The sequence below is a fragment of the Schistocerca cancellata genome, chromosome 6, assembly GCF_023864275.1.
Source record: "Schistocerca cancellata isolate TAMUIC-IGC-003103 chromosome 6, iqSchCanc2.1, whole genome shotgun sequence".
Classification (NCBI taxonomy): domain Eukaryota; kingdom Metazoa; phylum Arthropoda; class Insecta; order Orthoptera; family Acrididae; genus Schistocerca; species Schistocerca cancellata.
In genome coordinates, this window is record NC_064631.1 from 1146396 (window position 1) to 1172921 (window position 26526).

The following is a 26526-nucleotide window of genomic DNA, read 5'->3' on the forward strand; positions in this document are numbered from 1 at the left end:
CCTCCTAATGACGATGGATCACTCAAATTGCGTCCCGATTCAATACATCGTCCTCCAGCAGACTTGTCTCCATGGGTCTATTGCTGCCTCGGGCACCTTATGGCCGTTCTGCTGTGAGTCAAAGATTTTCGAATCGGACGAAAAACTGATAGTGAATTGTAACATTCAGGGCCACCTAATGACGATGGACCACGCAAATTGCGTCCCGATTCAATACATCATCCTCCAGCCGAGTTGACTCCATGGGTCTATTACTGCCTCGGGCACCTTATTGCCGTTCTGCTGTGAATCTAGATTATCGAATGGGACGAAAAACTGATAGTGAATTGTAACGTTCAGGGCCACCTAATGACAATGGATCACTCAAATTGCGTCCCGATTCAATACATCGTCCTCCAGCAGACTTGACTTCATGGGTCTATTGCTGCCTCTGGCACCTTATGGCCGTGCTGTGACTCAAAGATTTTCGAATCGGACAAAAAACTGATAGTGAATTGTAACGTTCAGGGCCTCCTAATGACGATGGAACACTCACATTCCGTCCCGATTCAATACATCGTCCTCCAGCAGACTTGTCTCCATGCGTCTATTGCTGCCTCGGGCACCTTATGGCCGTTCAGCTGTGAGTCCAGATTATCGAATGGGACGAAAAACTGATAGTGAATTGTAACGTTCAGGGCCTCCTAATGGCGATGGATCTCTCAAATTGCGTCCCGATTCAATACATCGTCCTCCAGCAGACTTGTCTCCATGGGTCTATTGCTGCCTCGGGCACCTTATGGCCGTTCTGCTGTGAGTCAAAGATTTTCGAATCGGACGAAAAACTGATAGTGAATTGTAACTTTCAGGGCCACCTAATGACGATGGATCACTCAAATTGCGTCCCGATTCAATACATCGTCCACCAGCCGACTTGTCTCCATGGGTCTATTGCTGCCTCGGGCACCTTATGGCCGTTCTGCTGTGAGTCAAAGATTTTCGAATCGGACGAAAAACTGATAGTGAATTGCAACGTTCAGGGCCTCCTAATGACGATGGAACACTCAAATTGCGTCCCGATTCAATACATCGTCCTCCAGCAGACTTGTCTCCATGCGTCTATTGCTGCCTCGGGCACCTTATGGCCGTTCTGCTGTGAGTCAAAGATTTTCGAATCGGACGAAAAACTGATAGTGAATTGTAACTTTCAGGGCCACCTAATGACGATGGATCACTCTAATTGCGTCCCGATTAAATACATCGTCCTCCAGCCGACTTGTCTCCATGGGTCTGTTGCTGCCTCGGGCACCTTATGGCCGTTCTGCTGTGAGTCAAAGATTTTCGAATCGGACGACAAACTGATAGTGAATTGTAACGTTCAGGGCTCCTAATGACGATGGAACACTAAAATTGCGTCCCGATTCAATACATCGTCCTCCAGCAGACGTGACTTCATGCGTCTATTGCTGCCTCGGGCACCTTATGGCCGTTCTGCTGTGAGTCTAGATTATCGAATGGGACGAAAAACTGATAGTGAATTGTAACGTTCAGGGCCTCCTAATGACGATGGATCACTCATATTGCGTCCCGATTCAATACATCGTCCTCCAGCAGACTTGTCTCCATGGGTCGATTGCTGCCTCGGGCACCTAATGGCCGTTCTGCTGTGAGTCAAAGATTTTCGAATCGGACGAAAAACTGATAGTGAATTGTAACATTCAGGGCCACCTAATGACGATGGACCACGCAAATTGCGTCCCGATTCAATACATCATCCTCCAGCCGAGTTGACTGCATGGGTCTATTACTGCCTCGGGCACCTTATGGCCGTTCTGCTGTGAATCTAGATTATCGAATGGGACGAAAAACTGATAGTGAATTGTAACGTTCAGGGCCACCTAATGACAATGGATCACTCAAGTTGCGTCCCGATTCAATACATCGTCCTCCAGCAGACTTGACTTCATGGGTCTATTGCTGCCTCTGGCACCTTATGGCCGTTCTGCTGTGAGTCAAAGATTTTCGAATCGGACGAAAAACTGATAGTGAATTGTAACTTTCAGGGCCACCTAATGACGATGGATCACTCAAATTGCGTCCCGATTCAATACATCGTCCTCCAGCAGAATTGTCTCCATGGGTCGATTGCTGCCTCGGGCACCTTATGGCTGTTCTGCTGTGAGTCAAAGATTTTCGAATCGGACGAAAAACTGATAGAGATTTGTAACATTCAGGACCACCTAATGACGATGGACCCCACAAATTGCGTCCCGATTCAGTTCATCGTCCACTAGCCGACTTGACTCAATGGGACTATTGCTGCCTCGGGCACCTTATGGCCGTTCTGCTGTGAGTCTAGATTATAGAATGGGATGAAAAACTGATAGTGAATTGTAGCGTTCAGGGTCACCTAATGACGATGGATCACTCAAATTGCGTCCCGATTCAATACATCGTCCTCCAGCAGACTTGTCTCCATGGGTCTATTGCTGCCTCGGGCACCTTATGGCAGGCCTGCTGTGACTCAAAGATTTTCGAATCGGACGAAAAACTGATAGTGAATTGTAACGTTCAGGGCCTCCTAATGACGATGGAACGCTCAAATTCCGTCCCGATTCAATACATCGTCCTCCAGCAGACTTGTCTCCATGCGTCTATTGCTGCCTCGGGCACCTTATGGCCGTTCTGCTGTGAGTCAAAGATTTTCGAATCGGACGAAAAACTGATAGTGAATTGTAACGTTCAGGGCCACCTAATGACGATGGATCACTCAAATTGCGTCCCGATTCAATACATCGTCCTCCAGCCGACTTGACTCCATGGGTCTATTGCTGCCTCGGGCACCTTATGGCCGTTCTGCTGTGAGTCTAGATTATCGAATGGGACGAAAAACTGATAGTGAATTGTAACGTTCAGGGCCACCTAATGACGATGGATCACTCAAATTGCGTCCCGATTCAATACATCGTCCTCCAGCCGACTTGACTCCATGGGTCTATTGCTGCCTCGGGCACCTTATGGCCGTTCTGCTGTGAGTCTAGATTATCGAATGGGACGAAAAACTGATAGTGAATTGTAACGTTCAGGGCCTCCTAATGACGATGGATCACTCAAATTGCGTCCCTATACAATACATCGTCCTCCAGCCGACTTGACTCCATGGGTCTATTGCTGCCTCGGGCACCTTAAGGCCGTTCTGATGTGAGTCAATGATTTTCGAATCGGACGAAAAACTGATACTGAATTGTAACTTTCAGGGCCACCTAATGACGATGGATCACTCAAATTGCGTCCCGATTCAATACATCGTCCTCCAGCAGACTTGTCTCCATGGGTCTATTGCTGCCTCGGGCACCTTATGGCCGTTCTGCTTTGAGTCTAGATTATCGAATGGGACGAAAAACTGATAGTGAATTGTAACGTTCAGGGCCACCTAATGACGATGGATCACTCAAATTGCGTCCTGATTCAATACATCGTCCTCCAGCAGACTTGACTTCATGGGTCTATTGCTGCCTCGGGCACCTTATGGCCGTTCTGCTGTGAGTCAAAGATTTTCGAATCGGACGAAAAACTGATAGTGAATTGTAACTTTCAGGGCCACCTAATGACGATGGATCGCTCAAATTGCGTCCCGATTCAATACATCGTCCTCCAGCAGACTTGTCTCCATGGGTCGATTGCTGCCTCGGGCGCCTTATGGCCGTTCTGCTGTGTCAAAGATTTTCGAATCGGACGAAAAACTGATAGTGATTTGTAACATTCAGGGCCACCTAATGACGATGGACCACACAAATTGCGTCCCGATTCAGTACATCGTCCACTAGCCGACTTGACTCCATGGGACTATTGCTGCCTCGGGCACCTTATGGCCGTTCTGCTGTGAGTCTAGATTATCGAATGGGACGAAAAACTGATAGTGAATTGTAACATTCAGGGCCTCCTAATGACGATGGATCACTCAAATTGCGTCCCGATTCAATACATCGTCCTCCAGCCGACTTAACTCCATGGGTCTATTGCTGCCTCGGGCACCTTATGGCCGTTCTGCTGTGAGTCTAGATTATCGAATGGGACGAAAAACTGATAGTGAATTGTAACGTTCAGGGCCTCCTAATGACGATGGATCACTCAAATTGCGTCCCGATTCAATACATCGTCCTCCAGCAGACTTGTCTCCATGGGTCGATTGCTGCCTCGGGCACCTAATGGCCGTTCTGCTGTGAGTCAAAGATTTTCGAATCGGACGAAAAATTGATAGTGAATTGTAACATTCAGGGCCACCTAATGACGATGGACCACGCAAATTGCGTCCCGATTCAATACATCATCCTCCAGCCGAGTTGACTCCATGGGTCTATTACTGCCTCGGGCACCTTATTGCCGTTCTGCTGTGAATCTAGATTATCGAATGGGACGAAATACTGATAGTGAATTGTAACGTTCAGGGCCACCTAATGAACATGGATCACTCAAATTGCGTCCCGATTCAATACATCGTCCTCCAGCAGACTTGACTTCATGGGTCTATTGCTGCCTCTGGCACCTTATGGCCGTTTTGCTGTGAGTCAAAGATTTTCGAATCGGACGAAAAACTGATAGTGAATTGTAACTTTCAGGGCCACCTAATGACGATGGATCACTCAAATTGCGTCCCGATTCAATACATCGTCCTCCAGCAGACTTGTCTCCATGGGTCGATTGCTGCCTCGGGCACCTTATGGCCGTTCTGCTGTGAGTCAAAGATTTTCGAATCGGACGAAAAACTGATAGTGATTTGTAACATTCAGGACCACCTAATGACGATGGACCCCACAAACTGCGTCCCGATTCAGTACATCGTCCACTAGCCGACTTGACTCCATTGGACTATTGCTGCCTCGGGCACCTTATGGCCGTTCTGCTGTGAGTCTAGATTATAGAATGGGATGAAAAACTGATAGTGAATTGTAACGTTCAGGGCCACCTAATGACGATGGATCACTCAAATTGCGTCCCGATTCAATACATCGTCCTCCAGCAGACTTGTCTCCATGGGTCTATTGCTGCCTCGGGCACCTTATGGCAGGCCTGCTGTGACTCAAAGATTTTCGAATCGGACAAAAAACTGATAGTGAATTGTAACGTTCAGGGCCTCCTAATGACGATGGAACACTCAAATTCCGTCCCGATTCAATACATCGTCCTCCAGCAGACTTGTCTCCATGCGTCTATTGCTGCCTCGGGCAACTTATGGCCGTTCTGCTGTGAGTCAAAGATTTTCGAATGGGACGAAAAACTGATAGTGAATTGTAACGTTCAAGGCCACCTAATGACGATGGATCACTCAAATTGCGTCCCGATTCAATACATCGTCCTCCAGCCGACTTGACTCCATGGGTCTATTGCTGCCTCGGGCACCTTATGGCCGTTCTGCTGTGAGTCTAGATTATCGAATGGGACGAAAAACTGATAGTGAATTGTAACGTTCAGGGCCACCTAATGACGATGGATCACTCAAATTGCGTCCCGATTCAATACATCGTCCTCCAGCCGACTTGACTCCATGGGTCTATTGCTGCCTCGGGCACCTTATGGCCGTTCTGCTGTGAGTCTAGATTATCGAATGGGACGAAAAACTGATAGTGAATTGTAACGTTCAGGGCCACCTAATGACGATGGATCACTCAAATTGCGTCCCGATTCAATACATCGTCCTCCAGCCGACTTGACTCCATGGGTCTATTGCTGCCTCGGGCACCTTATGGCCGTTCAGCTGTGAGTCCAGATTATCGAATGGGACGAAAAACTGATAATGAATTGTAACGTTCAGGGCCTCCTAATGACGATGGATCACTCAAATTGCGTCCCGATTCAATACATCGTCCTCCAGCAGACTTGTCTCCATGGGTCTATTGCTGCCTCGGGCACCTTATGGCCGTTCTGCTGTGAGTCAAAGATTTTCGAATGGGACGAAAAACTGATAGTGAATTGTAACTTTCAGGGCCACCTAATGACGATGGATCACTCAAATTGCGTCCCGATTCAATACATCGTCCACCAGCCGACTTGTCTCCATGGGTCTATTGCTGCCTCGGGCACCTTATGGCCGTTCTGCTGTGAGTCAAAGATTTTCGAATCGGACGAAAAACTGATAGTGAATTGCAACGTTGAGGGCCTCCTAATGACGATGGAACACTCAAATTGCGTCCCGATTCAATACATCGTCCTCCAGCAGACTTGTCTCCATGCGTCTATTGCTGCCTCGGGCACCTTATGGCCGTTCTGCTGTGAGTCAAAGATTTTCGAATCGGACGAAAAACTGATAGTGAATTGTAACTTTCAGGGCCACCTAATGACGATGGATCACTCTAATTGCGTCCCGATTAAATACATCGTCCTCCAGCCGACTTGTCTCCATGGGTCTGTTGCTGCCTCGGGCACCTTATGGCCGTTCTGCTGTGAGTCAAAGATTTTCGAATCGGACGAAAAACTGATAGTGAATTGTAACGTTCAGGGCCCCCTAATGACGATGGAACACTAAAATTACGTCCCGATTCAATACATCGTCCTCCAGCAGACGTGACTTCATGCGTCTATTGCTGCCTCGGGCACCTTATGACCGTTCTGCTGTGAGTCTAGATTATCGAATGGGACGAAAAACTGATAGTGAATTGTAACGTTCAGGGCCTCCTAATGACGATGGATCACTCAAATTGCGTCCCGATTCAATACATCGTCCTCCAGCAGACTTGTCTCCATGGGTCGATTGCTGCCTCGGGCACCTAATGGCCGTTCTGCTGTGAGTCAAAGATTTTCGAATCGGACGAAAAACTGATAGTGAATTGTAACATTCAGGGCCACCTAATGACGATGGACCTCGCAAATTGCGTCCCGATTCAATACATCATCCTCCAGCCGAGTTGACTGCATGGGTCTATTACTGCCTCGGGCACCTTATGGCCGTTCTGCTGTGAATCTAGGTTATCGAATGGGACGAAAAACTGATAGTGAATTGTAACGTTCAGGGCCACCTAATGACAATGGATCACTCAAATTGCGTCCCGATTCAATACATCGTCCTCCAGCAGACTTGACTTCATGGGTCTATTGCTGCCTCTGGCACCTTATGGCCGTTCTGCTGTGAGTCAAAGATTTTCGAATCGGACGAAAAACTGATAGTGAATTGTAACGTTCAGGGCCTCCTAATGACGATGGAACACTCAAATTCCGTCCCGATTCAATACATCGTCCTCCAGCAGACTTGTCTCCATGCGTCTATTGCTGCCTCGGGCACCTTATGGCCGTTCTGCTGTGAGTCAAAGATTTTCGAATCGGACGAAAAACTGATAGTGAATTGTAACGTTCAGGGCCACCTAATGACGATGGATCACTCAAATTGCGTCCCGATTCAATACATCGTCCTCCAGCCGACTTGACTCCATGGGTCAATTGCTGCCTCGGGCACCTTATGGCCGTTCTGCTGTGAGTCTAGATTATCGAATGGGACGAAAAACTGATAGTGAATTGTAACGTTCAGGGCCACCTAATGACGATGGATCACTCAAATTGCGTCCCGATTCAATACATCGTCCTCCAGCCGACTTGACTCCATGGGTCTATTGCTGCCTCGGGCAACTTATGGCCGTTCTGCTGTGAGTCTAGATTATCGAATGGGACGAAAAACTGATAGTGAATTGTAACGTTCAGGGCCTCCTAATGACGATGGATCACTCAAATTGCGTCCCTATACAATACATCGTCCTCCAGCCGACTTGACTCCAAGGGTCTATTGCTGCCTCGGGCACCTTATGGCCGTTCTGCTGTGAGTCTAGATTATAGAATGGGATGAAAAACTGATAGTGAATTGTAACGTTCAGGGCCACCTAATGACGATGGATCACTCAAATTGCGTCCCGATTCAATACATCGTCCTCCAGCAGACTTGTCTCCATGGGTCTATTGCTGCCTCGGGCACCTTATGGCAGGCCTGTTGTGACTCAAAGATTTTCGAATCGGACGAAAAACTGATAGTGAATTGTAACGTTCAGGGCCACCTAATGACGATGGATCACTCAAATTGCGTCCCGATTCAATACATCGTCCTCCAGCCGACTTGACTCCATGAGTCTATTGCTGCCTCGGGCACCTTATGGCCGTTCTGCTTTGAGTCTAGATTATCGAATGGGACGAAAAACTGATAGTGAATTGTAACGTTCAGGGCCTCCTAATGACGATGGATCACTCAAATTGCGTCCCGATTCAATACATCGTCCTCCAGCAGACTTGTCTCCATGGGTCGATTGCTGCCTCGGGCACCTAATGGCCGTTCTGCTGTGAGTCAAAGATTTTCGAATCGGACGAAAAATTGATAGTGAATTGTAACATTCAGGGCCACCTAATGACGATGGACCACGCAAATTGCGTCCCGATTCAATACATCATCCTCCAGCCGAGTTGACTCCATGGGTCTATTACTGCCTCGGGCACCTTATTGCCGTTCTGCTGTGAATCTAGATTATCGAATGGGACGAAATACTGATAGTGAATTGTAACGTTCAGGGCCACCTAATGAACATGGATCACTCAAATTGCGTCCCGATTCAATACATCGTCCTCCAGCAGACTTGACTTCATGGGTCTATTGCTGCCTCTGGCACCTTATGGCCGTTTTGCTGTGAGTCAAAGATTTTCGAATCGGACGAAAAACTGATAGTGAATTGTAACTTTCAGGGCCACCTAATGACGATGGATCACTCAAATTGCGTCCCGATTCAATACATCGTCCTCCAGCAGACTTGTCTCCATGGGTCGATTGCTGCCTCGGGCACCTTATGGCCGTTCTGCTGTGAGTCAAAGATTTTCGAATCGGACGAAAAACTGATAGTGATTTGTAACATTCAGGACCACCTAATGACGATGGACCCCACAAATTGCGTCCCGATTCAGTACATCGTCCACTAGCCGACTTGACTCCATTGGACTATTGCTGCTTCGGGCACCTTATGGCCGTTCTGCTGTGAGTCTAGATTATAGAATGGGATGAAAAACTGATAGTGAATTGTAACGTTCAGGGCCACCTAATGACGATGGATCACTCAAATTGCGTCCCGATTCAATACATCGTCCTCCAGCAGACTTGTCTCCATGGGTCTATTGCTGCCTCGGGCACCTTATGGCAGGCCTGCTGTGACTCAAAGATTTTCGAATCGGACAAAAAACTGATAGTGAATTGTAACGTTCAGGGCCTCCTAATGACGATGGAACACTCAAATTCCGTCCCGATTCAATACATCGTCCTCCAGCAGACTTGTCTCCATGCGTCTATTGCTGCCTCGGGCAACTTATGGCCGTTCTGCTGTGAGTCAAAGATTTTCGAATGGGACGAAAAACTGATAGTGAATTGTAACGTTCAAGGCCACCTAATGACGATGGATCACTCAAATTGCGTCCCGATTCAATACATCGTCCTCCAGCCTACTTGACTCCATGGGTCTATTGCTGCCTCGGGCACCTTATGGCCGTTCTGCTGTGAGTCTAGATTATCGAATGGGACGAAAAACTGATAGTGAATTGTAACGTTCAGGGCCACCTAATGACGATGGATCACTCAAATTGCGTCCCGATTCAATACATCGTCCTCCAGCCGACTTGACTCCATGGGTCTATTGCTGCCTCGGGCACCTTATGGCCGTTCTGCTGTGAGTCTAGATTATCGAATGGGACGAAAAACTGATAGTGAATTGTAACGTTCAGGGCCACCTAATGACGATGGATCACTCAAATTGCGTCCCGATTCAATACATCGTCCTCCAGCCGACTTGACTCCATGGGTCTATTGCTGCCTCGGGCACCTTATGGCCGTTCAGCTGTGAGTCCAGATTATCGAATGGGACGAAAAACTGATAATGAATTGTAACGTTCAGGGCCTCCTAATGACGATGGATCACTCAAATTGCGTCCCGATTCAATACATCGTCCTCCAGCAGACTTGTCTCCATGGGTCTATTGCTGCCTCGGGCACCTTATGGCCGTTCTGCTGTGAGTCAAAGATTTTCGAATCGGACGAAAAACTGATAGTGAATTGTAACTTTCAGGGCCACCTAATGACGATGGATCACTCAAATTGCGTCCCGATTCAATACATCGTCCACCAGCCGACTTGTCTCCATGGGTCTATTGCTGCCTCGGGCACCTTATGGCCGTTCTGCTGTGAGTCAAAGATTTTCGAATCGGACGAAAAACTGATAGTGAATTGCAACGTTGAGGGCCTCCTAATGACGATGGAACACTCAAATTGCGTCCCGATTCAATACATCGTCCTCCAGCAGACTTGTCTCCATGCGTCTATTGCTGCCTCGGGCACCTTATGGCCGTTCTGCTGTGAGTCAAAGATTTTCGAATCGGACGAAAAACTGATAGTGAATTGTAACTTTCAGGGCCACCTAATGACGATGGATCACTCTAATTGCGTCCCGATTAAATACATCGTCCTCCAGCCGACTTGTCTCCATGGGTCTGTTGCTGCCTCGGGCACCTTATGGCCGTTCTGCTGTGAGTCAAAGATTTTCGAATCGGACGAAAAACTGATAGTGAATTGTAACGTTCAGGGCCCCCTAATGACGATGGAACACTAAAATTACGTCCCGATTCAATACATCGTCCTCCAGCAGACGTGACTTCATGCGTCTATTGCTGCCTCGGGCACCTTATGACCGTTCTGCTGTGAGTCTAGATTATCGAATGGGACGAAAAACTGATAGTGAATTGTAACGTTCAGGGCCTCCTAATGACGATGGATCACTCAAATTGCGTCCCGATTCAATACATCGTCCTCCAGCAGACTTGTCTCCATGGGTCGATTGCTGCCTCGGGCACCTAATGGCCGTTCTGCTGTGAGTCAAAGATTTTCGAATCGGACGAAAAACTGATAGTGAATTGTAACATTCAGGGCCACCTAATGACGATGGACCACGCAAATTGCGTCCCGATTCAATACATCATCCTCCAGCCGAGTTGACTGCATGGGTCTATTACTGCCTCGGGCACCTTATGGCCGTTCTGCTGTGAATCTAGGTTATCGAATGGGACGAAAAACTGATAGTGAATTGTAACGTTCAGGGCCACCTAATGACAATGGATCACTCAAATTGCGTCCCGATTCAATACATCGTCCTCCAGCAGACTTGACTTCATGGGTCTATTGCTGCCTCTGGCACCTTATGGCCGTTCTGCTGTGAGTCAAAGATTTTCGAATCGGACGAAAAACTGATAGTGAATTGTAACGTTCAGGGCCTCCTAATGACGATGGAACACTCAAATTCCGTCCCGATTCAATACATCGTCCTCCAGCAGACTTGTCTCCATGCGTCTATTGCTGCCTCGGGCACCTTATGGCCGTTCTGCTGTGAGTCAAAGATTTTCGAATCGGACGAAAAACTGATAGTGAATTGTAACGTTCAGGGCCACCTAATGACGATGGATCACTCAAATTGCGTCCCGATTCAATACATCGTCCTCCAGCCGACTTGACTCCATGGGTCAATTGCTGCCTCGGGCACCTTATGGCCGTTCTGCTGTGAGTCTAGATTATCGAATGGGACGAAAAACTGATAGTGAATTGTAACGTTCAGGGCCACCTAATGACGATGGATCACTCAAATTGCGTCCCGATTCAATACATCGTCCTCCAGCCGACTTGACTCCATGGGTCTATTGCTGCCTCGGGCAACTTATGGCCGTTCTGCTGTGAGTCTAGATTATCGAATGGGACGAAAAACTGATAGTGAATTGTAACGTTCAGGGCCTCCTAATGACGATGGATCACTCAAATTGCGTCCCTATACAATACATCGTCCTCCAGCCGACTTGACTCCAAGGGTCTATTGCTGCCTCGGGCACCTTATGGCCGTTCTGCTGTGAGTCTAGATTATAGAATGGGATGAAAAACTGATAGTGAATTGTAACGTTCAGGGCCACCTAATGACGATGGATCACTCAAATTGCGTCCCGATTCAATACATCGTCCTCCAGCAGACTTGTCTCCATGGGTCTATTGCTGCCTCGGGCACCTTATGGCAGGCCTGTTGTGACTCAAAGATTTTCGAATCGGACGAAAAACTGATAGTGAATTGTAACGTTCAGGGCCACCTAATGACGATGGATCACTCAAATTGCGTCCCGATTCAATACATCGTCCTCCAGCCGACTTGACTCCATGAGTCTATTGCTGCCTCGGGCACCTTATGGCCGTTCTGCTTTGAGTCTAGATTATCGAATGGGACGAAAAACTGATAGTGAATTGTAACGTTCAGGGCCACCTAATGACAATGGATCACTCAAATTGCGTCCCGATTCAATACATCGTCCTCCAGCAGACTTGACTTCATGGGTCTATTGCTGCCTCTGGCACCTTATGGCCGTTCTGCTGTGAGTCAAAGATTTTCGAATCGGACGAAAAACTGATAGTGAATTGTAACGTTCAGGGCCTCCTAATGACGATGGAACACTCAAATTCCGTCCCGATTCAATCCATCGTCCTCCAGCAGACTTGTCTCCATGCGTCTATTGCTGCCTCGGGCACCTTATGGCCGTTCTGCTGTGAGTCAAAGATTTTCGAATCGGACGAAAAACTGATAGTGAATTGTAACATTCAGGGCCACCTAATGACGATGGACCACGCAAATTGCGTCCCGATTCAATACATCATCCTCCAGCCGAGTTGACTGCATGGGTCTATTACTGCCTCGGGCACCTTATGGCCGTTCTGCTGTGAATCTAGGTTATCGAATGGGACGAAAAACTGATAGTGAATTGTAACGTTCAGGGCCACCTAATGACAATGGATCACTCAAATTGCGTCCCGATTCAATACATCGTCCTCCAGCAGACTTGACTTCATGGGTCTATTGCTGCCTCTGGCACCTTATGGCCGTTCTGCTGTGAGTCAAAGATTTTCGAATCGGACGAAAAACTGATAGTGAATTGTAACGTTCAGGGCCTCCTAATGACGATGGAACACTCAAATTCCGTCCCGATTCAATACATCGACCTCCAGCAGACTTGTCTCCATGCGTCTATTGCTGCCTCGGGCACCTTATGGCCGTTCTGCTGTGAGTCAAAGATTTTCGAATCGGACGAAAAACTGATAGTGAATTGTAACGTTCAGGGCCACCTAATGACGATGGATCACTCAAATTGCGTCCCGATTCAATACATCGTCCTCCAGCCGACTTGACTCCATGGGTCAATTGCTGCCTCGGGCACCTTATGGCCGTTCTGCTGTGAGTCTAGATTATCGAATGGGACGAAAAACTGATAGTGAATTGTAACGTTCAGGGCCACCTAATGACGATGGATCACTCAAATTGCGTCCCGATTCAATACATCGTCCTCCAGCCGACTTGACTCCATGGGTCTATTGCTGCCTCGGGCACCTTATGGCCGTTCTGCTGTGAGTCTAGATTATCGAATGGGACGAAAAACTGATAGTGAATTGTAACGTTCAGGGCCTCCTAATGACGATGGATCACTCAAATTGCGTCCCTATACAATACATCGTCCTCCAGCCGACTTGACTCCAAGGGTCTATTGCTGCCTCGGGCACCTTATGGCCGTTCTGCTGTGAGTCTAGATTATAGAATGGGATGAAAAACTGATAGTGAATTGTAACGTTCAGGGCCACCTAATGACGATGGATCACTCAAATTGCGTCCCGATTCAATACATCGTCCTCCAGCAGACTTGTCTCCATGGGTCTATTGCTGCCTCGGGCACCTTATGGCAGGCCTGTTGTGACTCAAAGATTTTCGAATCGGACGAAAAACTGATAGTGAATTGTAACGTTCAGGGCCTCCTAATGACGATGGAACACTCAAATTCCGTCCCGATTCAATACATCGTCCTCCAGCAGACTTGTCTCCATGCGTCTATTGCTGCCTCGGGCACCTTATGGCCGTTCTGCTGTGAGTCAAAGATTTTCGAATCGGACGAAAAACTGATAGTGAATTGTAACGTTCAGGGCCACCTAATGACGATGGATCACTCAAATTGCGTCCCGATTCAATACATCGTCCTCCAGCCGACTTGACTCCATGGGTCTATTGCTGCCTCGGGCACCTTATGGCCGTTCTGCTGTGAGTCTAGATTATCGAATGGGACGAAAAACTGATAGTGAATTGTAACGTTCAGGGCCACCTAATGACGATGGATCACTCAAATTGCGTCCCGATTCAATACATCGTCCTCCAGCCGACTTGACTCCATGAGTCTATTGCTGCCTCGGGCACCTTATGGCCGTTCTGCTTTGAGTCTAGATTATCGAATGGGACGAAAAACTGATAGTGAATTGTAACGTTCAGGGCCACCTAATGACAATGGATCACTCAAATTGCGTCCCGATTCAATACATCGTCCTCCAGCAGACTTGACTTCATGGGTCTATTGCTGCCTCTGGCACCTTATGGCCGTTCTGCTGTGAGTCAAAGATTTTCGAATCGGACGAAAAACTGATAGTGAATTGTAACGTTCAGGGCCTCCTAATGACGATGGAACACTCAAATTCCGTCCCGATTCAATCCATCGTCCTCCAGCAGACGTGTCTCCATGCGTCTATTGCTGCCTCGGGCACCTTATGGCCGTTCTGCTGTGAGTCAAAGATTTTCGAATCGGACGAAAAACTGATAGTGAATTGTAACGTTCAGGGCCACCTAATGACGATGGATCACTCAAATTGCGTCCCGATTCAATACATCGTCCTCCAGCCGACTTGACTCCATGGGTCAATTGCTGCCTCGGGCACCTTATGGCCGTTCTGCTGTGAGTCTAGATTATCGAATGGGACGAAAAACTGATAGTGAATTGTAACGTTCAGGGCCACCTAATGACGATGGATCACTCAAATTGCGTCCCGATTCAATACATCGTCCTCCAGCCGACTTGACTCCATGGGTCTATTGCTGCCTCGGGCACCTTATGGCCGTTCTGCTGTGAGTCTAGATTATCGAATGGGACGAAAAACTGATAGTGAATTGTAACGTTCAGGGCCTCCTAATGACGATGGATCACTCAAATTGCGTCCCTATACAATACATCGTCCTCCAGCCGACTTGACTCCAAGGGTCTATTGCTGCCTCGGGCACCTTATGGCCGTTCTGCTGTGAGTCTAGATTATAGAATGGGATGAAAAACTGATAGTGAATTGTAACGTTCAGGGCCACCTAATGACGATGGATCACTCAAATTGCGTCCCGATTCAATACATCGTCCTCCAGCAGACTTGTCTCCATGGGTCTATTGCTGCCTCGGGCACCTTATGGCAGGCCTGTTGTGACTCAAAGATTTTCGAATCGGACGAAAAACTGATAGTGAATTGTAACGTTCAGGGCCTCCTAATGACGATGGAACACTCAAATTCCGTCCCGATTCAATACATCGTCCTCCAGCAGACTTGTCTCCATGCGTCTATTGCTGCCTCGGGCACCTTATGGCCGTTCTGCTGTGAGTCAAAGATTTTCGAATCGGACGAAAAACTGATAGTGAATTGTAACGTTCAGGGCCACCTAATGACGATGGATCACTCAAATTGCGTCCCGATTCAATACATCGTCCTCCAGCCGACTTGACTCCATGGGTCTATTGCTGCCTCGGGCACCTTATGGCCGTTCTGCTGTGAGTCTAGATTATCGAATGGGACGAAAAACTGATAGTGAATTGTAACGTTCAGGGCCACCTAATGACGATGGATCACTCAAATTGCGTCCCGATTCAATACATCGTCCTCCAGCCGACTTGACTCCATGAGTCTATTGCTGCCTCGGGCACCTTATGGCCGTTCTGCTTTGAGTCTAGATTATCGAATGGGACGAAAAACTGATAGTGAATTGTAACGTTCAGGGCCACCTAATGACAATGGATCACTCAAATTGCGTCCCGATTCAATACATCGTCCTCCAGCAGACTTGACTTCATGGGTCTATTGCTGCCTCTGGCACCTTATGGCCGTTCTGCTGTGAGTCAAAGATTTTCGAATCGGACGAAAAACTGATAGTGAATTGTAACGTTCAGGGCCTCCTAATGACGATGGAACACTCAAATTCCGTCCCGATTCAATCCATCGTCCTCCAGCAGACTTGTCTCCATGCGTCTATTGCTGCCTCGGGCACCTTATGGCCGTTCTGCTGTGAGTCAAAGATTTTCGAATCGGACGAAAAACTGATAGTGAATTGTAACGTTCAGGGCCACCTAATGACGATGGATCACTCAAATTGCGTCCCGATTCAATACATCGTCCTCCAGCCGACTTGACTCCATGGGTCAATTGCTGCCTCGGGCACCTTATGGCCGTTCTGCTGTGAGTCTAGATTATCGAATGGGACGAAAAACTGATAGTGAATTGTAACGTTCAGGGCCACCTAATGACGATGGATCACTCAAATTGCGTCCCGATTCAATACATCGTCCTCCAGCCGACTTGACTCCATGGGTCTATTGCTGCCTCGGGCACCTTATGGCCGTTCTGCTGTGAGTCTAGATTATCGAATGGGACGAAAAACTGATAGTGAATTGTAACGTTCAGGGCCTCCTAATGACGATGGATCACTCAAATTGCGTCCCTATACAATACATCGTCCTGCAGCCGACTTGACTCCAAGGGTCTATTGCTGCCTCGGGCACCTTATGGCCGTTCTGCTGTGAGTCTAGATTATAGAATGGGATGAAAAACTGATAGTGAATTGTAACGTTCAGGGCCACCTAATGACGATGGATCACTCAAATTGCGTCCCGATTCAATACATCGTCCTCCAGCAGACTTGTCTCCATGAGTCTATTGCTGCCTCGGGCACCTTATGGCAGGCCTGTTGTGACTCAAAGATTTTCGAATCGGACGAAAAACTGATAGTGAATTGTAACGTTCAGGGCCTCCTAATGACGATGGAACACTCAAATTCCGTCCCGATTCAATACATCGTCCTCCAGCAGACTTGTCTCCATGCGTCTATTGCTGCCTCGGGCACCTTATGGCCGTTCTGCTGTGAGTCAAAGATTTTCGAATCGGACGAAAAACTGATAGTGAATTGTAACGTTCAGGGCCACCTAATGACGATGGATCACTCAAATTGCGTCCCGATTCAATACATCGTCCTCCAGCCGACTTGACTCCATGGGTCTATTGCTGCCTCGGGCACCTTATGGCCGTTCTGCTGTGAGTCTAGATTATCGAATGGGACGAAAAACTGATAGTGAATTGTAACGTTCAGGGCCACCTAATGACGATGGATCACTCAAATTGCGTCCCGATTCAATACATCGTCCTCCAGCCGACTTGACTCCATGGGTCTATTGCTGCCTCGGACACCTTATGGCCGTTCTGCTTTGAGTCTAGATTATCGAATGGGACGAAAAACTGATAGTGAATTGTAACGTTCAGGGCCACCTAATGACAATGGATCACTCAAATTGCGTCCCGATTCAATACATCGTCCTCCAGCAGACTTGACTTCATGGGTCTATTGCTGCCTCTGGCACCTTATGGCCGTTCTGCTGTGAGTCAAAGATTTTCGAATCGGACGAAAAACTGATAGTGAATTGTAACGTTCAGGGCCTCCTAATGACGATGGAACACTCAAATTCCGTCCCGATTCAATCCATCGTCCTCCAGCAGACTTGTCTCCATGCGTCTATTGCTGCCTCGGGCACCTTATGGCCGTTCTGCTGTGAGTCAAAGATTTTCGAATCGGACGAAAAACTGATAGTGAATTGTAACGTTCAGGGCCACCTAATGACGATGGATCACTCAAATTGCGTCCCGATTCAATACATCGTCCTCCAGCCGACTTGACTCCATGGGTCTATTGCTGCCTCGGGCACCTTATGGCCGTTCTGCTGTGAGTCTAGATTATCGAATGGGACGAAAAACTGATAGTGAATTGTAACGTTCAGGGCCACCTAATGACGATGGATCACTCAAATTGCGTCCCGATTCAATACATCGTCCTCCAGCCGACTTGACTCCATGGGTCTATTGCTGCCTCGGACACCTTATGGCCGTTCTGCTTTGAGTCTAGATTATCGAATGGGACGAAAAACTGATAGTGAATTGTAACGTTCAGGGCCACCTAATGACAATGGATCACTCAAATTGCGTCCCGATTCAATACATCGTCCTCCAGCAGACTTGACTTCATGGGTCTATTGCTGCCTCTGGCACCTTATGGCCGTTCTGCTGTGAGTCAAAGATTTTCGAATCGGACGAAAAACTGATAGTGAATTGTAACGTTCAGGGCCTCCTAATGACGATGGAACACTCAAATTCCGTCCCGATTCAATCCATCGTCCTCCAGCAGACTTGTCTCCATGCGTCTATTGCTGCCTCGGGCACCTTATGGCCGTTCTGCTGTGAGTCAAAGATTTTCGAATCGGACGAAAAACTGATAGTGAATTGTAACGTTCAGGGCCACCTAATGACGATGGATCACTCAAATTGCGTCCCGATTCAATACATCGTCCTCCAGCCGACTTGACTCCATGGGTCAATTGCTGCCTCGGGCACCTTATGGCCGTTCTGCTGTGAGTCTAGATTATCGAATGGGACGAAAAACTGATAGTGAATTGTAACGTTCAGGGCCACCTAATGACGATGGATCACTCAAATTGCGTCCCGATTCAATACATCGTCCTCCAGCCGACTTGACTCCATGGGTCTATTGCTGCCTCGGGCACCTTATGGCCGTTCTGCTGTGAGTCTAGATTATCGAATGGGACGAAAAACTGATAGTGAATTGTAACGTTCAGGGCCTCCTAATGACGATGGATCACTCAAATTGCGTCCCTATACAATACATCGTCCTCCAGCCGACTTGACTCCAAGGGTCTATTGCTGCCTCGGGCACCTTATGGCCGTTCTGCTGTGAGTCTAGATTATAGAATGGGATGAAAAACTGATAGTGAATTGTAACGTTCAGGGCCACCTAATGACGATGGATCACTCAAATTGCGTCCCGATTCAATACATCGTCCTCCAGCAGACTTGTCTCCATGGGTCTATTGCTGCCTCGGGCACCTTATGGCAGGCCTGTTGTGACTCAAAGATTTTCGAATCGGACGAAAAACTGATAGTGAATTGTAACGTTCAGGGCCTCCTAATGACGATGGAACACTCAAATTCCGTCCCGATTCAATACATCGTCCTCCAGCAGACTTGACTCCATGGGTCAATTGCTGCCTCGGGCACCTTATGGCCGTTCTGCTGTGAGTCTAGATTATCGAATGGGACGAAAAACTGATAGTGAATTGTAACGTTCAGGGCCACCTAATGACGATGGATCACTCAAATTGCGTCCCGATTCAATACATCGTCCTCCAGCCGACTTGACTCCATGGGTCTATTGCTGCCTCGGGCACCTTATGGCCGTTCTGCTGTGAGTCTAGATTATCGAATGGGACGAAAAACTGATAGTGAATTGTAACGTTCAGGGCCTCCTAATGACGATGGATCACTCAAATTGCGTCCCTATACAATACATCGTCCTCCAGCCGACTTGACTCCAAGGGTCTATTGCTGCCTCGGGCACCTTATGGCCGTTCTGCTGTGAGTCTAGATTATAGAATGGGATGAAAAACTGATAGTGAATTGTAACGTTCAGGGCCACCTAATGACGATGGATCACTCAAATTGCGTCCCGATTCAATACATCGTCCTCCAGCAGACTTGTCTCCATGGGTCTATTGCTGCCTCGGGCACCTTATGGCAGGCCTGTTGTGACTCAAAGATTTTCGAATCGGACGAAAAACTGATAGTGAATTGTAACGTTCAGGGCCTCCTAATGACGATGGAACACTCAAATTCCGTCCCGATTCAATACATCGTCCTCCAGCAGACTTGTCTCCATGCGTCTATTGCTGCCTCGGGCACCTTATGGCCGTTCTGCTGTGAGTCAAAGATTTTCGAATCGGACGAAAAACTGATAGTGAATTGTAACGTTCAGGGCCACCTAATGACGATGGATCACTCAAATTGCGTCCCGATTCAATACATCGTCCTCCAGCCGACTTGACTCCATGGGTCTATTGCTGCCTCGGGCACCTTATGGCCGTTCTGCTGTGAGTCTAGATTATCGAATGGGACGAAAAACTGATAGTGAATTGTAACGTTCAGGGCCACCTAATGACGATGGATCACTCAAATTGCGTCCCGATTCAATACATCGTCCTCCAGCCGACTTGACTCCATGAGTCTATTGCTGCCTCGGGCACCTTATGGCCGTTCTGCTTTGAGTCTAGATTATCGAATGGGACGAAAAACTGATAGTGAATTGTAACGTTCAGGGCCACCTAATGACAATGGATCACTCAAATTGCGTCCCGATTCAATACATCGTCCTCCAGCAGACTTGACTTCATGGGTCTATTGCTGCCTCTGGCACCTTATGGCCGTTCTGCTGTGAGTCAAAGATTTTCGAATCGGACGAAAAACTGATAGTGAATTGTAACGTTCAGGGCCTCCTAATGACGATGGAACACTCAAATTCCGTCCCGATTCAATCCATCGTCCTCCAGCAGACGTGTCTCCATGCGTCTATTGCTGCCTCGGGCACCTTATGGCCGTTCTGCTGTGAGTCAAAGATTTTCGAATCGGACGAAAAACTGATAGTGAATTGTAACGTTCAGGGCCACCTAATGACGATGGATCACTCAAATTGCGTCCCGATTCAATACATCGTCCTCCAGCCGACTTGACTCCATGGGTCAATTGCTGCCTCGGGCACCTTATGGCCGTTCTGCTGTGAGTCTAGATTATCGAATGGGACGAAAAACTGATAGTGAATTGTAACGTTCAGGGCCACCTAATGACGATGGATCACTCAAATTGCGTCCCGATTCAATACATCGTCCTCCAGCCGACTTGACTCCATGGGTCTATTGCTGCCTCGGGCACCTTATGGCCGTTCTGCTGTGAGTCTAGATTATCGAATGGGACGAAAAACTGATAGTGAATTGTAACGTTCAGGGCCTCCTAATGACGATGGATCACTCAAATTGCGTCCCTATACAATACATCGTCCTCCAGCCGACTTGACTCCAAGGGTCTATTGCTGCCTCGGGCACCTTATGGCCGTTCTGCTGTGAGTCTAGATTATAGAATGGGATGAAAAACTGATAGTGAATTGTAACGTTCAGGGCCACCTAATGACGATGGATCACTCAAATTGCGTCCCGATTCAATACATCGTCCTCCAGCAGACTTGTCTCCATGGGTCTATTGCTGCCTCGGGCACCTTATGGCAGGCCTGTTGTGACTCAAAGATTTTCGAATCGGACGAAAAACTGATAGTGAATTGTAACGTTCAGGGCCTCCTAATGACGATGGAACACTCAAATTCCGTCCCGATTCAATACATCGTCCTCCAGCAGACTTGTCTCCATGCGTCTATTGCTGCCTCGGGCACCTTATGGCCGTTCTGCTGTGAGTCAAAGATTTTCGAATCGGACGAAAAACTGATAGTGAATTGTAACGTTCAGGGCCACCTAATGACGATGGATCACTCAAATTGCGTCCCGATTCAATACATCGTCCTCCAGCCGACTTGACTCCATGGGTCTATTGCTGCCTCGGGCACCTTATGGCCGTTCTGCTGTGAGTCTAGATTATCGAATGGGACGAAAAACTGATAGTGAATTGTAACGTTCAGGGCCACCTAATGACGATGGATCACTCAAATTGCGTCCCGATTCAATACATCGTCCTCCAGCCGACTTGACTCCATGAGTCTATTGCTGCCTCGGGCACCTTATGGCCGTTCTGCTTTGAGTCTAGATTATCGAATGGGACGAAAAACTGATAGTGAATTGTAACGTTCAGGGCCACCTAATGACAATGGATCACTCAAATTGCGTCCCGATTCAATACATCGTCCTCCAGCAGACTTGACTTCATGGGTCTATTGCTGCCTCTGGCACCTTATGGCCGTTCTGCTGTGAGTCAAAGATTTTCGAATCGGACGAAAAACTGATAGTGAATTGTAACGTTCAGGGCCTCCTAATGACGATGGAACACTCAAATTCCGTCCCGATTCAATCCATCGTCCTCCAGCAGACTTGTCTCCATGCGTCTATTGCTGCCTCGGGCACCTTATGGCCGTTCTGCTGTGAGTCAAAGATTTTCGAATCGGACGAAAAACTGATAGTGAATTGTAACGTTCAGGGCCACCTAATGACGATGGATCACTCAAATTGCGTCCCGATTCAATACATCGTCCTCCAGCCGACTTGACTCCATGGGTCAATTGCTGCCTCGGGCACCTTATGGCCGTTCTGCTGTGAGTCTAGATTATCGAATGGGACGAAAAACTGATAGTGAATTGTAACGTTCAGGGCCACCTAATGACGATGGATCACTCAAATTGCGTCCCGATTCAATACATCGTCCTCCAGCCGACTTGACTCCATGGGTCTATTGCTGCCTCGGGCACCTTATGGCCGTTCTGCTGTGAGTCTAGATTATCGAATGGGACGAAAAACTGATAGTGAATTGTAACGTTCAGGGCCTCCTAATGACGATGGATCACTCAAATTGCGTCCCTATACAATACATCGTCCTGCAGCCGACTTGACTCCAAGGGTCTATTGCTGCCTCGGGCACCTTATGGCCGTTCTGCTGTGAGTCTAGATTATAGAATGGGATGAAAAACTGATAGTGAATTGTAACGTTCAGGGCCACCTAATGACGATGGATCACTCAAATTGCGTCCCGATTCAATACATCGTCCTCCAGCAGACTTGTCTCCATGAGTCTATTGCTGCCTCGGGCACCTTATGGCAGGCCTGTTGTGACTCAAAGATTTTCGAATCGGACGAAAAACTGATAGTGAATTGTAACGTTCAGGGCCTCCTAATGACGATGGAACACTCAAATTCCGTCCCGATTCAATACATCGTCCTCCAGCAGACTTGTCTCCATGCGTCTATTGCTGCCTCGGGCACCTTATGGCCGTTCTGCTGTGAGTCAAAGATTTTCGAATCGGACGAAAAACTGATAGTGAATTGTAACGTTCAGGGCCACCTAATGACGATGGATCACTCAAATTGCGTCCCGATTCAATACATCGTCCTCCAGCCGACTTGACTCCATGGGTCTATTGCTGCCTCGGGCACCTTATGGCCGTTCTGCTGTGAGTCTAGATTATCGAATGGGACGAAAAACTGATAGTGAATTGTAACGTTCAGGGCCACCTAATGACGATGGATCACTCAAATTGCGTCCCGATTCAATACATCGTCCTCCAGCCGACTTGACTCCATGGGTCTATTGCTGCCTCGGACACCTTATGGCCGTTCTGCTTTGAGTCTAGATTATCGAATGGGACGAAAAACTGATAGTGAATTGTAACGTTCAGGGCCACCTAATGACAATGGATCACTCAAATTGCGTCCCGATTCAATACATCGTCCTCCAGCAGACTTGACTTCATGGGTCTATTGCTGCCTCTGGCACCTTATGGCCGTTCTGCTGTGAGTCAAAGATTTTCGAATCGGACGAAAAACTGATAGTGAATTGTAACGTTCAGGGCCTCCTAATGACGATGGAACACTCAAATTCCGTCCCGATTCAATCCATCGTCCTCCAGCAGACTTGTCTCCATGCGTCTATTGCTGCCTCGGGCACCTTATGGCCGTTCTGCTGTGAGTCAAAGATTTTCGAATCGGACGAAAAACTGATAGTGAATTGTAACGTTCAGGGCCACCTAATGACGATGGATCACTCAAATTGCGTCCCGATTCAATACATCGTCCTCCAGCCGACTTGACTCCATGGGTCTATTGCTGCCTCGGGCACCTTATGGCCGTTCTGCTGTGAGTCTAGATTATCGAATGGGACGAAAAACTGATAGTGAATTGTAACGTTCAGGGCCACCTAATGACGATGGATCACTCAAATTGCGTCCCGATTCAATACATCGTCCTCCAGCCGACTTGACTCCATGGGTCTATTGCTGCCTCGGACACCTTATGGCCGTTCTGCTTTGAGTCTAGATTATCGAATGGGACGAAAAACTGATAGTGAATTGTAACGTTCAGGGCCACCTAATGACAATGGATCACTCAAATTGCGTCCCGATTCAATACATCGTCCTCCAGCAGACTTGACTTCATGGGTCTATTGCTGCCTCTGGCACCTTATGGCCGTTCTGCTGTGAGTCAAAGATTTTCGAATCGGACGAAAAACTGATAGTGAATTGTAACGTTCAGGGCCTCCTAATGACGATGGAACACTCAAATTCCGTCCCGATTCAATCCATCGTCCTCCAGCAGACTTGTCTCCATGCGTCTATTGCTGCCTCGGGCACCTTATGGCCGTTCTGCTGTGAGTCAAAGATTTTCGAATCGGACGAAAAACTGATAGTGAATTGTAACGTTCAGGGCCACCTAATGACGATGGATCACTCAAATTGCGTCCCGATTCAATACATCGTCCTCCAGCCGACTTGACTCCATGGGTCAATTGCTGCCTCGGGCACCTTATGGCCGTTCTGCTGTGAGTCTAGATTATCGAATGGGACGAAAAACTGATAGTGAATTGTAACGTTCAGGGCCACCTAATGACGATGGATCACTCAAATTGCGTCCCGATTCAATACATCGTCCTCCAGCCGACTTGACTCCATGGGTCTATTGCTGCCTCGGGCACCTTATGGCCGTTCTGCTGTGAGTCTAGATTATCGAATGGGACGAAAAACTGATAGTGAATTGTAACGTTCAGGGCCTCCTAATGACGATGGATCACTCAAATTGCGTCCCTATACAATACATCGTCCTCCAGCCGACTTGACTCCAAGGGTCTATTGCTGCCTCGGGCACCTTATGGCCGTTCTGCTGTGAGTCTAGATTATAGAATGGGATGAAAAACTGATAGTGAATTGTAACGTTCAGGGCCACCTAATGACGATGGATCACTCAAATTGCGTCCCGATTCAATACATCGTCCTCCAGCAGACTTGTCTCCATGGGTCTATTGCTGCCTCGGGCACCTTATGGCAGGCCTGTTGTGACTCAAAGATTTTCGAATCGGACGAAAAACTGATAGTGAATTGTAACGTTCAGGGCCTCCTAATGACGATGGAACACTCAAATTCCGTCCCGATTCAATACATCGTCCTCCAGCAGACTTGTCTCCATGCGTCTATTGCTGCCTCGGGCACCTTATGGCCGTTCTGCTGTGAGTCAAAGATTTTCGAATCGGACGAAAAACTGATAGTGAATTGTAACGTTCAGGGCCACCTAATGACGATGGATCACTCAAATTGCGTCCCGATTCAATACATCGTCCTCCAGCTGACTTGACTCCATGGGTCTATTGCTGCCTCGGGCACCTTATGGCCGTTCTGCTGTGAGTCTAGATTATCGAATGGGACGAAAAACTGATAGTGAATTGTAACGTTCAGGGCCACCTAATGACGATGGATCACTCAAATTGCGTCCCGATTCAATACATCGTCCTCCAGCCGACTTGACTCCATGAGTCTATTGCTGCCTCGGGCACCTTATGGCCGTTCTGCTTTGAGTCTAGATTATCGAATGGGACGAAAAACTGATAGTGAATTGTAACGTTCAGGGCCACCTAATGACAATGGATCACTCAAATTGCGTCCCGATTCAATACATCGTCCTCCAGCAGACTTGACTTCATGGGTCTATTGCTGCCTCTGGCACCTTATGGCCGTTCTGCTGTGAGTCAAAGATTTTCGAATCGGACGAAAAACTGATAGTGAATTGTAACGTTCAGGGCCTCCTAATGACGATGGAACACTCAAATTCCGTCCCGATTCAATCCATCGTCCTCCAGCAGACTTGTCTCCATGCGTCTATTGCTGCCTCGGGCACCTTATGGCCGTTCTGCTGTGAGTCAAAGATTTTCGAATCGGACGAAAAACTGATAGTGAATTGTAACGTTCAGGGCCACCTAATGACGATGGATCACTCAAATTGCGTCCCGATTCAATACATCGTCCTCCAGCCGACTTGACTCCATGGGTCAATTGCTGCCTCGGGCACCTTATGGCCGTTCTGCTGTGAGTCTAGATTATCGAATGGGACGAAAAACTGATAGTGAATTGTAACGTTCAGGGCCACCTAATGACGATGGATCACTCAAATTCAATACATCGTCCTCCAGCCGACTTGACTCCATGGGTCTATTGCTGCCTCGGGCACCTTATGGCCGTTCTGCTGTGAGTCTAGATTATCGAATGGGACGAAAAACTGATAGTGAATTGTAACGTTCAGGGCCTCCTAATGACGATGGATCACTCAAATTGCGTCCCTATACAATACATCGTCCTGCAGCCGACTTGACTCCAAGGGTCTATTGCTGCCTCGGGCACCTTATGGCCGTTCTGCTGTGAGTCTAGATTATAGAATGGGATGAAAATTGATAGTGAATTGTAACGTTCAGGGCCACCTAATGACGATGGATCACTCAAATTGCGTCCCGATTCAATACATCGTCCTCCAGCAGACTTGTCTCCATGAGTCTATTGCTGCCTCGGGCACCTTATGGCAGGCCTGTTGTGA